Raw genomic sequence first — 13648 nt, forward strand, 5'->3', positions numbered from 1 at the left:
ATAATATGGTAGTATATCATGCTATCTACTTGGCTTCCCAGGGGAAACAAGATTTGAACTGAGGGCAAAAATCCCTCAACACCAACATGCACAGGAAATTGATGTCATACATGTTTATTAATTGCATATGACTTGTCAGTAGGGTTTTAGGTGCAGGTTAGAGAATGGGGACTTGAGGCTCACTTTATTTAGAAGACTCAGCAGACAGACATACATAAGGTTGCGTCCCAAAATGCATCCCAAATTGAACCCTATTCCCTTTATAGTGCACTCCTTCTGACCAAGACCAATAGGGCTCTGGTCAAAAGTAGTACACCATAAAGGGAATAGGGTGCCTTTTGGGAAAAATTATAGAACCTAATGACAAATAGTGCAGTAAAAATAGGAAAACAGAAACACTTTCTCTCAACATTACTTAAAAAGAGGGAGACTGTTTGACTGGCTAGAATGATAACACAACAGTTTATACTCTGCATAAATAACATTAATTTAACTTAAGAACAGTTGATAAAAACAAAGCCAAGTCTGTTTGTGCAAGCATTCGAGTACAAGAAGTTGGATGTTTGCACAAAACAGGCTTAGTGAAAATTCTCACTCTCCAGCAACACAAGCATGCAGTGATATTTCACTCCCTTCTGTTACCTTCACAGACCACTGAGAGCTGGAGTTGGCATTAGGGCAAGTCCTAGCGGATGACTGTTTGTGTTATGAGAAAATGGTGCCAAGAGAAGTCTAAATAAAAACATCTGCAATGCAATGTTTTGAATCTATGACCTACACCTTTTATTGATAGAGTATGTCCTCAACCGGCAGGCACTCCATTGCAGTTAGCAGTTCAAGAAAACTGTCAGACTACAATTTGCCATTGACAGCATGCCAATTAGTGGCAAAGGAGTTCACATGATAGCACAAACAAATCTGGGACCAGGCTAGAGCACTTCTATCATTCAAACATACTGTAGAGCAGAGTTCCATGTACTAATTTATCTAAACCTTGTTAAAGCATAACCAAAATAATCCAGTCTCTGTTCAGCTATTACATTCCACTAATATTTAGCATGACAGGAGTGGCAATGAGTGAAATTATAGCTAAACAGACTGGTACCAAGGCTGCAATACACCCCCGTAAATACAGTAATAGGGGAAAGAAGCAAGCTGTATTGTGTTAAGACTCAACATGCAAAGACAAGAGAAACAGTGACTGTAAATGAAAATCAAGCCAATATTTCCGTTTCATCTGAAATACCCCCCCAAAACCCACAAATTACTGATAGTAATTCCAGTCCATTACAATGAGCCAGTCCTCCTATAGCTCCTTCCACCAGCCTTCACTGATGTGGGTGTACTGTACGGAAAAGAAAGAGAGAGAGCTCAACATTACATTTAAACTACTCAATCAGTGTGAGGAGTGAAGTCTCTGATGGGCATTGACTAGAGCAGTGAAGTCAGGTATAGTTTCTGACGTCGCTATGCACAGGATTGCTGAGAGGTGAGAGTCGGTAAAAGATGATCTGTGCCTTGAATTGTTATAGTTCATCACTGAAAAATGTCTGTTCACATACATAGGTTGACCCAAACAGTACAAAACATTTTCGGAGCATGACTCCTAATCTTTGGAAAGTTTTGTTCATCAAGAGATGCATAGAACCTCGTCAGTGACATTGTTTTGAATAGTTCTCCAATCACTGCATCAGACTGAAGATCGATAAGCTCAAGTTTCAGGTCAGTGGGAGCGTTATCCACATTGAAGGTGAAAGGAGAGGAAACCAACAGCATGCCATTTTCCAACACTTTGAAATCATCAAATTGACGAGAAAACTCACCGTTCAAAGCACGCAGCAACGATGTATACTTCTCCCGCTGGTCATCTGATAGGGAACAGATTAGTAGATTCGGAAGGTGGGTGAGATTGTTGGCTTCTATTTGGCGGGTCAGGAGGAATAATTTTCCCTTGAAGGCTTTGACAAGCTGTACATCTGATGTGCAAAAGGCCCTTCCCTTGTAGTGTGGAATTCAGTTCATTCTTGAGGGTCATGATGTCCACAGTGAAGGCAAATCAGGCCAACCATTCTTTATCTTGCAGTTGAGGGAAATCCACATATTTTCCTTTTATTTGCAAAAACTCTCCGACTTCAGGTCCCACACCCTTTTAAGCACCTACCCCAAATTCAGCCATCTCACGTTTGTGAGGTAGGGGAGTTCTGCATGACTTGAGTCTTTCTCTTCCAACAGTGAGACAAACTGCCAGTGGTTTAAAGATTTTGCTCTTATGAAGTTTACCACTTTAGTGGCTGTATCCACATCATGGCTCATTTTCAGAGCACATTTATAGAGCACTTCCTGATGAATAATGCAATGCAGGAAAATAATTTGCACAGCTATTTTCAGGTCTCTCCAGAGATGTTCGATTGGGTTCAAGTCCGGGCTCTGGCTGGGCCACTCAAGGATATTCAGACGCTTGTCCCAAAGCCACTCCTGTGTTGTCTTGGCTGTGCCCTTAGGGTCATTGTCCTGTTGGAAGGTGAACTTTAGGACCTCAGACTGGGGCTGAGTGTTCTGGAGCAGGTTTTCATCAAGGATCTCTCTGTACTTTGCTGCGTTCATCTTTCCCTTGCTCCTGACTAGTCTCCCAGTCCCTGCTGCTGAAAAACATCCCCACAGCATGATACTGCCACCACCATGCTTCACCATGATGCTTGGCATTAAGGCCAAAGAGTTCAACCTTGGTTTCATCAGACCAGAGAATGTTTGTCATGGTCTGAGTCCTTTAGGTGACTTTTGGCAAACCCCAAGCAGGCTGTCATGTGCTTTTACTGAAGAGTGGCTTCCATCTGGCCACTCTACCATAAAGGCGGGATTGGTGGAGTGTTGCAGAGATGGTTGTCCTTCTGGAAGTTTCTCCCATCTCCACAGAGGATCTCTGGAGCTCTGTCCTTGGTCGCCTCCCTGACGAAGGCCCTTCTCCCACGATTTCTCAGTTTGGCCGGCAGCTAGCTCTAAGGATAAATCTTGGTAGTTCCAAACTTCTTCCATTTAAGAATTATGGAGGCCGGGCCTCCTGAGTGGTGCAGCGGTCTAAGGCACTGCATCACAGTGATTGAGGCGTCACTACAGACCTGGGTTTGTTCCCAGGCTGTGTCACAACCAGTTGTGACTGGGAGTCTAAAAGGGCATCGCACAATTGGCCCAGTGTTGTCCGTGTTAGGGGAGGGTTTGGCCGGGTGGGGCTTTACATGGCTCATCGTGCTCTAGCGACTCCTTGTGGCACGCCAGGAGCCTGCAGGCTGACTCCAGTAATTAGGTCATCAGTTCAATGGTGTTTCCTCTGTAGCTGGCTTCTGAGTTAAGCGGGCAGGTGTTAAGAAGCACGGTTTGGCAGGTCATATTTCAGAGGATGCATGACTCGACCTTCATTTCCAGAGCCCGTTGGGGAATTGCAGCGATGAGACAAGATCAAAATTGGGGAGAAAAATGATCAAGGCCACTGTGTTCTTGGGGACCTTCAATGCTTAAGAATTGTTTTGGTACCCTTCTGTGCCTCAACACAATCCTGTCTCTGAGCTCTACGGAAAATTAATTTGACCTCATGGCTTGGTTTTTGCTCTGACATGCACTGTCAACTGTGGGACCTTACAGGTGTGTGCATTTCCAAATCATGTCCAATCATTTGAATTTACCACAAGTGGACTCCAATCAAGTTGTAGAAACATCTCAAGGATGATCAATGGAAACAGGATGCACCTGAGCTCCATTTAGAATCTCATAGCAAAGGGTGTGAATACTTATGTAAAAAGGTATTTCTGTGTTATTTTGAATACATTTGCAAACATTTCTAAAAACCCAGTTTTTGCTTTGTCATTATCGGGTATTGTTTGTAGATTGATGAGGATTTACATTTTTTAAAATTTAGAATAGGGCTGTGACGTAAAAAAAATGAGGAAAAAGTTAAGGGGTCTGAAAACTTTTCGAAAGCATTGTATTTGAAGCCTCCAGACAAAGTGGTGAATGGAAAGAGACGTCTGTTACACAAACAACAAAACGTGTAATAACATTTGGCGATTGTCATTAGGACAAAATGAATGACCCCACTGCTGTCCGCACATGTCTCGGTTTCGGCCACTCATCTCTGCCTTAGCAAAATGTCAGTGTTCTTGTCGAACCACATCACATTTTGCATAGGGTATACCACCTGTTTTCAAGTCCATTTGCAAGTGTTTCATGCCTCTGACATACAGTAATGATAGATAATGATGTAATAGCATAGAGGTTTCTTGACATTTTGTTTTCATTGTTGTGATAGGCTCATGTTTTACCGGGACGCCATGCCAGACCACACTGCCTTACTTTCACCCCTGGGTTTTATGCACTTTTTGCTCAAGCCCATGCCTCATTTGACTACAGCCACACAATACATCCTCCCCTTACACATAACATTTAAGCAAAGTTACATAACACACTGTCTCCTTTAAATGTCTACACAGAGTCAGGTAACACATTGGTTTCTTCGTAGGTAATGACAATCCGTCATATCATCTGCTTCATGGCCCACGTGCCATCAGGCAACTCTACCAGCTCACACCCAGGGCTTGAGTTGAAGGGGGTGTTGCCAAGATGAACCTCCTCCCTCCAGTAGAGGAAAAGCTGCATACAGTCCACACTGCTGCTCTCTCGCTGCTTGTGGTTGAGGCTACTTCCTGACCTTCTTCCACTTCTTCTTGTTCTTTCTGGTTTGAGTATTACCAGAGTATATTCTGGGGACTAGAGGAGTCATATTCAGGTAATATAGGCTCATTCACAACAGTATACAGGCCATGGAAGACGTGGGGCATTTTCAACTTCCATGAATTGAGTACAGATCCTTGTGACATGGGGCTGTGCATTATCATGCTGAAACATGAAGTGAGGGCGGAGGATGAAATGCACGACAATGGGTCACAGGATCTCGTCACGGTATCTCTGTGCATTCAAATTGCCATTGATAAAATGCAATTGTCTTTGTTGTCCGTAGCTTATGCCTGTCCATACCATAACCCCACCATGGGGCACTCTGTTCATAACGTTGACATCAGCAAACCGCTCACCCACACAACGCCATACACACACATTTGCCCAATGAAGTTGGTTACGGCGCCGAACTGCAGTAAGGTCAAGGCCCTGGTGAGGATGACAAGCATGCAGATGAGTTTCGCTGAGACGATTTATAACAGTTTGTGCAGAAATTCTTCGGTTAGTCAAACCCACAGTTTCATCAGCTGTCCGGGTGGATGGTCTCAGACTATTATCCTGAAGGTGAAAAAGTCAGATGTGGAGGTCCTGGGCTGGCATGGTTACACATGGTCTGCAGTTGTGAGGCTGGTTGGACGTACTGCCAAATTCTCTAAAATGACATTGGAGACAGATTATAGTAGAGAAATTATTATTCAATTATATGGCAACAGCTCTGTTGGACATTCCTGCAGTCAGCATGCTAATTGCACGCTCCCTCAAAACTTGAGGCATCTGTGGCATTTGTGTTGTGTGACAAAACTGCAGATTTTAGAGTGGCCTTATATTGTCCCCAACACAAGGTGGATGGACAATCTTGGCAAAGGAGAAATACTCACTAACACGGATGTAAACAAATTTGTGCACAAAATTTGAGAGAAATAAGCTTTATGCGCTTATGGAAAGTTTCTGGGATATTTTATTTCAGCTCATGAAACATGGGACTGACACTTTACATGTTGCGTTTATATTTTTGTTCAGTGTATACAGATGCCAGATGTATAAAAGGTTAATTGCAGGGGGGCTGGGCATTTCCCACAGGCGGTTATTCATCGGAAGAACTCTATAAAAAAGCAACACCCCAATAAATAACTTTTCTTAAAATTAAATGTTGCTAAAAGTAATTAGTTAAGAAGTGGAGGGCGTTCAATCAACGTGAGTCGAGGTGCAACCAAAACATTAGCTCATCATAGAAAAAGCAAAGGCGCAACGCTCGCTCACCAGTTAAAAGCTTCTTAAAAGTAATTAGGTCATTTTAAAATCATCTGAAAACGAAGCATTTCACTAAATAACACAAAGACATATCAAATCAGGTAATGACTGAAGGAAGTATGCTTTAAATGCATTTCCCTCAGTCATTAGTTGTATGTTTTGGTCACTCTCACTTCTAACAAGTGCTTGACAGCATCAGAGAGACACATACTTGTTCCTGAGAGTCGTAGCTTTCAGAAATGGGGTCATAATATTTTGTCGCTTAAACCGTTACAATACTAGAGCCAAATTCAGATAAAGACAAAATAATCAACATGCTACGTAGGTTGTAGAAACCCCCCAAAACTCTAGAAACTACACTATAGACCAGGGTTCCCAAAATGTTTCACTTGGGACCCCCTTCCAGCAGTTTGGGCACCACTGCTATAGACAACCACCATAGTCCTTTTTATTTTGGCATTCAACGTCAGATTGTGTAGCTGGAATATTTTTGCAGATAATTTATTGATGTTGAGAATTGATCAAAAGGCCAGTCTAAATAATAAAAAAAAACAGTCCGGATCTGGCTCACAGGCCGCCAGTTGAATAGCCCTGATGTAGGGAATCTATTTTCAGGTGTATCTTTTATGCCTGCTATGTTAGGTTATGGGCGCAGAATGACAACACCTCACCTGATTGGTCGGAAGAAAAGGCAATGCGCTCATGTGATTGGTCAGAGAAAAAGGTAATGCAGTCACCTAATTGGTTGGAAAAAAAGCATGGCCAGCAACAGAGCCATCATGTCTTTCTCTTGCAGAAGTGTGTTGCATTATGGGTATAAAATATGTCAGACTTGCGACTACATGACCTTTACAACAACCATGTGATCAAAGGTCATAAACATTCGACTGCTGTCAACTGGAAATTTCTGCCGTTTCTCCCCACCAACTGAAACTTGAAATTGGAATCAAAGCATTGTGGGAGACAACCTCTAATCCTTTTCATATTGTTTACCCAGACTGTGAACTGATGTACATGTATAGTCTAATCTTTTTCTGTACAGTAAGTGTTTTGTCCTTCATGTGATTTAATAAAATGTATGTTCTTTACATGCTTACTGACAAAAGCAACATAAAGGTTGAGAATTAAAGAAATACACTCCAGCTGTGGTGATGCTGACATGGTATCAATTACTATACAGTAAGAATATTTGGGGACTCCATTTAATCACATCTATTACAATTCGATGCTGCACAATCACAAATAATAACGAGGAAGGTACAAGGGCCTGAAGTAATGGAAACAACATATCAGTGTTATGCTGAAGTAAAATGTTATGTTGAAGTACTGAAATTCCCACAGAATTTCCACAGAAGAATGTTGTTTCTTAACGTTCTCGGAACAATTTGAGAACAATACTTTAAATAAAACCATGTAGGAAACATTATCATTGGTGTAAAGTACTGAAGCAAAAATATTTTAAAGTACTACTTAAGTAGTTTTTGTTGGGTATCTGTACTTTACTATTTATATTTTTGACAACTTTTTACTTGTACTTCACTAAATGAAAATAATGTACTTTTTACTTCATACATTTTCCCTGACACCCAAAAGTATTTGGTACATTTTGAATGCTAAGCAGGACAGGAAAATAATCAAATTCATGTACTTATCAAGAGAACAGCCCTGGTCATCCCTACTACATCTGATCTATCTGACACACTAAACACACATGCTTCGTTTGTAAATGATATCTGTGTTGGAGTGTGCCCCTGGGTGTCCATAAAAAAAATTTAAATAAAAAAATGGGTCCGTTTGCTAAACATAAAGAATTTGAAATTATTTCTACTTTTACACTTAGCCAAGGCTTGTGCAAGGCTACTTATAGGCCCAACATATGAACATAGTAATCACTGCTCCAGTCAGTGTTCCTCTTTATGTTCCTCTTTATCCAATGATCCTTACCACCAGGAACTTGAATCCTAGCCCTGTCCTGTTGTATAGGACCAATGAGATTAGGATTAACCTGGTTTGAGTGGCAGGAGGAAAACAATCACTATCGTGCCTCTCTCCGTGGCTATGGCATTAAATTGACCCTAGGCACAGATCTAGGATCAGCTTCCTCTCCCCCAATCCTAACCATAACCATTAGTGGGAGATATACAAACCTGACCCAAGATCACCATCTAGGGCAGGGATGCGCAACTTTGATGGGGCTGGGGGCCATAAATAACCTGAACTCATCATGCGGGGCTGCAGGTAGCCTAGTGGTTAGAGCGTTGGGTCAGTAACCGAAAGGTTGTTGGATTGACTCCCCGAGCTGACAAGGTAAAAGAAACTCTGTCGTTCTGCCCTTGAACAAGGCAGTTAACCCACTCTTCCCCAGTAGGCTGTCATTGTAAATAAGAATTTGTTCGTAACTGACTTGCCTAGTTAAATTAAAGTGGCGTGTGGGTCTGCGTCCATACCCACACATTCAGTCAGAGCCTGCCCTAGCCTTTTGGGGGCCCTAAGCGAAGTTACCTTCACAGACCACTGAGAGAATTCCTGAGGCAGCTGGGGTTGTTATTAGTGCCAGTCCTAACAGATAAATGTTTGTGTTATGAGAAAACAGTGGCAAATGAAATCTGCAATGCAATGTTTTGAATCTATGGCCTACGTCATTTATTGATAGAGGATGACATCAACGCACACTCCATTGTGGTTAGCAGTTCAAGAAAACTGTCAAACTACAACTTGCCATTGACAGCATGACAATGAGTGACAAAGGAGGTCACATGATAGCACAAACAGATCTGGGACCAGTTTAGGGCACTTCTATCAGTCACACATACTGTACAGCGGAGTTCCATGTACTAATTTATCTAAACCTTGTAGAAACACGTGTTAAATTGTTTGCCTGATTGCAGTTTCTCTTCAGCTATTACATTCCACTAATGCTTAGCATGACATGAGTGGCAATGAGTGAAATTATAGCGAAACAGACTGGTACAATAAACCTCCTTAACTACTACACTAGACAAGTGCCAAGGAAATAGGCATGTAGTGTGTGTACAGTGTTATAAGGGTTGGGTGGCCATGCAAGAAAAGGGAAATACCTGCTCATCTCTGGCCGTGACTGTAGATGAAAGTCAAGCTGGTATTTTCATTTCACCTGAAATGGAAATGGTCTCTAGTTACAAGTTTCTGGGAAATAAAACAATACGAGCGAGAAAATACCCCCCAAAACCCATGAATCACCCAAAGTAAAACAGGAAGGAGAATGGAGTTAATGAGGGGGGAAAAAGACAAAGTGACTGCAAAATTCTCATGAATTGTTTGTTGCTTCTACAGTAGCTCTGTCATATATTTAGCCCTGTCCAGCAGACCTGGGTTCAAATACTATTTGAATCTTTCAAATACCTTGAGTGTTTGCTTTTGGGTAAAGCCTGTCTGAAATGCCAGGTGGACGGTGTTTGCATATTTGGGACTTTTCTACTGGTTCCATTGCAACATGCCAGCTCAATCAGGCACACTTAAAGTATTTGAAATGATGTCGAATAGTATTTGAACCCAGGTCTGCTCTCCAGCTCTGGCCACTTGTGGACAAGGTGTCCTTTCTGTGCAGTGATCAACAGGATCTGGATGCTGCTCAATACCGTAAATTAATCTGGAGTCCATGACACACTGCACTTCCTCTCTGGTTTGCATTTTGGCTCATGCTATGGCAGTAAACAGGAATACACAGTTGAACAGCATGCTCCTGGTGTGAAACGTCCACAGAGGCTGGACTCAAGAACTTTAACTCAAAATAAACTGGAACAATCTCGGTATCACAACGCACAATTCCCTTACTGCCCAGTGCCATTCTTGTGTAAGCAGTTATACACCCCCAATATGACACAACGTAAAAACTGGGAAGGGCTTAATGCTGGAAGGTTCTAATGCACTACAAGCCTTCACATATTTCACAATAACAAGGGCTCTAAATGTCACGTCCCATACTTTTTTTCCTTAACAGGCCTCGTTCAAAGGAAAACGTTGAGAGTTAGGTGTTAGCCAGACAAGTTCAGACCATACTTGGCATTTGAAATATGAAGACATCCAAGCACTGATTCATCCCCCTCTATCTGTCTGATACGTTGGAAGCTCGAGATTAGATTTTTGCGTCCCAAATGGCAACCGATTTCTTATGTAATGCACTACTTTTGACCAGGGTCCATAGAGCTCTGGTCAAAAATGGTGCTCTATATAGGGAATAAGGTGCCATTTGGTATGCAGTCATTGTTTTGTGTAGGGCTTACTAAGGACTCACATATAGTACCATTCAAAAGCTTTGCCAAGAGTGTGCAAAGCTGTCATCAAGGCAAAGGGCTACTTTGACAAGTCTAAAATCTAAAATATATTTTGATGTGTTTAAACACTTTTTCGGTTACTACATGATTCTATGTGTTATTTCATAGTTTTGATGTCTTCACGCATTTTCCATTTGTGAGAGAGGCAATCCCTGATGCTCTACATAACCTATATGATCGCATAAACATAGTGTGTTGATGTCACTACTTCCACCGAAGTCGGTCCCTCTCCTTGTTCGTGCGGTGTTCTAGCCATCACTGATCCATTTTTCATTTTCCTTTGATTTTGTCTTGTCTTCCTTCACACCTGGTTCCAATCCCATCAATTACATGTTGTGTATTTAACCCTCTGTTTCCCCTCATGTCCTTGTCGGAGATTGTTTGATTGTATGTTTTGTGCTAGTCATGTGTCGGTGTGTTACGGTTTTCTTCCGTCGAAGGAGAGTCGGACCAAAATGCAGCGTGGTTAATAATATACATCTTTAATAAAGATGAAACACGAACAATACAAAAACAACAAACGGACCGCGAAAACCTATACAGCCTATCTTGTAACAAACACAGAGACAGGAACAATCACCCACAAAACACTCAAAGAATATGGCTGCCTAAATATGGTTCCCAATCAGAGACAACAATAATCACCTGCCTCTAATTGAGAACCAATTCAGACAGCCATAGACTATGCTAGAAAACCCCACTAAGCCACAATCCCAAAACCTACGAAAAACCCCAATACATAAACATACCACAAAATAAACCCCTGTCACAACCTGGGGCCTGTTGCACAAAAGTAGAATTAAGACATCCGGGATAAATGACTCAGCTGAGCTCAATGAAGCCAAAACATGTGCGTCCAGGCTTAATTGGTTGCACAAAGACCAAGCCAGGATGAGCAGACACGGATTCATTAAGCCAGGTGAAACCAATCCTGGATAGGTGCGCGCTCACGGCTCACTCAAATAGACCCCGCCACAGATCACAGATTAACTGATTTACCATGGCAACTAGAGCCGCGTACTTTTCCCCGTCGGAAGCACAAATCCTCATGGAGGCATACGAGGAGATAAAAGATATAATTAAGAAGAAAGGCAACACCGCCACAGTGATAAAGCAAAGAGAAAAAGCGTGGCAAAGTATTGCAGACCGCCTGAATGCGTAAGTAGTGCACAATTACACACTCACCGCTCCGCTGAAACATCACAATTACAATTCAAATATTTAATTCACATCTCCAAAAATGCAGTTGTACTGTAATTATGAAACGGTTACATTTTTTATTGAAATGCACTGCAGATATGAGTGAAATTGTGTAAAGTAACTCCATCACACTGTATAAAGCTATGATACATTTTTTGATATTGTCCATTGACGAACACTCTGCATTGCCAGTGATGTGCATTGATTGGTGTAATATTCCTCATCTTATGATTTCAGATGGTCTGCAATGCTGACTGTGTGATCAGCAATGTTGTGGCAAAATGGCCTGGCTCAGTCCATGACTCCAGAATCTTTCGGGCCTCTGAAATCTATCAGTGCCTATCACAAGGTAAGCCACACAACCCCTATTTATAACCATCATGGCTGTGTCAAGAATATCACTGTGTTTATGAGGTAGTAATGATGAGATTTTGTGTTGACAGGTGAATTCTCTGGTGTGTTGCTGGGAGACAGGGGGTATGGCTGCCAGCCTTTTCTCCTGACACCTTTCACAGACCCCCAGGAAGCACAGCAGGCCTACAACCATGCCCATGCCAGGACCAGGGCCAGAGTTGAAATGACCTTTGGCCTCCTGAAGGCACGCTTTCACTGCCTTCACAAATTAAGGGTCAGCCCTGTTAGGGCATGTGATATTACTGTGGCTTGTGCTGTCCTCCACAATGTGGCCTGCCTGAGGAAGGAGAGGGCCCCCAGAGTGCCACCAGCCATGGACTGGGACAATCCGGCAATCTTCCCTGATGACGACAGTGGTCGGCTGCTGAGGGACCAATATGTGTTGAATTATTTTAGTTAGTATGTGTGCTTTCAATTTTGGTTAAATATGTCCTGCTGTTTTTTGACGAATTTGGCCTCTTATGATGTTTGTGCGGTATACTGTGTGTAATACAAGGCTGCAGGGAGGCTACTGCATCCATTCATTTGTCTGTTCCGTTGATGTGTATGGATTTGTCCTGCATTTATTTTAGTGTGCAGACATGCAGGGTGTGTTATATACAGACCTTTGAATGTGTATGTATCATTTTGTATAATATGCTTGGATTCTGTGCTTTCCATCTTGTAGAGTCACTGTGACTTCAGTTTCGAAAAGGAGCTGATGGTTTACCTGCTTTGTTTTGTCCTTATTCAATAAAGGAACATAATGTTACACATTGTGTTTTTATATTCATATGGAATGTGTATTTGTTTATATGACAGAGTACTAGGGCCACACTGAAGAAAAAGGATAAAGTCATACATTTATGAGGCTGGTTCTTTCTGCAGAAAAGCTACATATTGTTTTTACAGTTTTGATACTTATGACAATGTGATACTTTATTCTGGCACATCAGCATGTCTTTGTTTATGAAACCATACTGAAGTACAATTTCACGAAATGCCCCACATCTGTCATTTTAACAACTGTCCTCCTTTAAAACAACTGGTTACAATATTATGACTTGTGTTTTTTTCCCCTCTGTGGCCCTAATATTCTATCATTTTATATATAGCCTTATAGTCTATGGGAAACTGTAAATTATCTAATAGCAACATCTAAAAATCATTTTTTATCCAAAATCATTGAAATTAATGATCACAAACGTTTAAATAATAACAGTGGGTCTAGTTATGTGATAACAATGTATAGTGAGCAGTGAAATAACTATTGGTTTCCATTTGTGGTGACTGCTGACTGACATTAGGGATGAGATTAAATAGATCCTGGAATTTAGCCTGGTCTGGAGCAGGCTAGCTCCACAGAATAAATCTCCATGGTAATTTATACCATAACATATCCTCCTGCCCCCTATCCATCTTTAGTGCAACCGGATTACGGATCAATTGAGCCAGGATCACCAAGATATCCTGGCTTAATCCCTTATCCTAGTTTTGTGCAACAGGCCCCTGGCCTGACCAAATAAATAAATAAAACACAAAATACTAAGACCAGGACGTGACACGGTGTGCGAACGGTTTTGTACCCACATTATTTTTTGTATATTTTAGTTTTTGGAGTTTTAGGAGCACTTAAACGACTCCATTTATACCAAGTTCGTTCTCCTGCGCCTGACTTCCCTGCCACCAACATGCACCCATTACAGTTGAGTTAAATGTCAGATTGTTTGATTGTGAGTAATCCCGACAGAGATGCAATACCACAC

The sequence above is a fragment of the Oncorhynchus kisutch genome, linkage group LG1 (assembly GCF_002021735.2).
Source record: "Oncorhynchus kisutch isolate 150728-3 linkage group LG1, Okis_V2, whole genome shotgun sequence".
Taxonomy (NCBI): domain Eukaryota; kingdom Metazoa; phylum Chordata; class Actinopteri; order Salmoniformes; family Salmonidae; genus Oncorhynchus; species Oncorhynchus kisutch.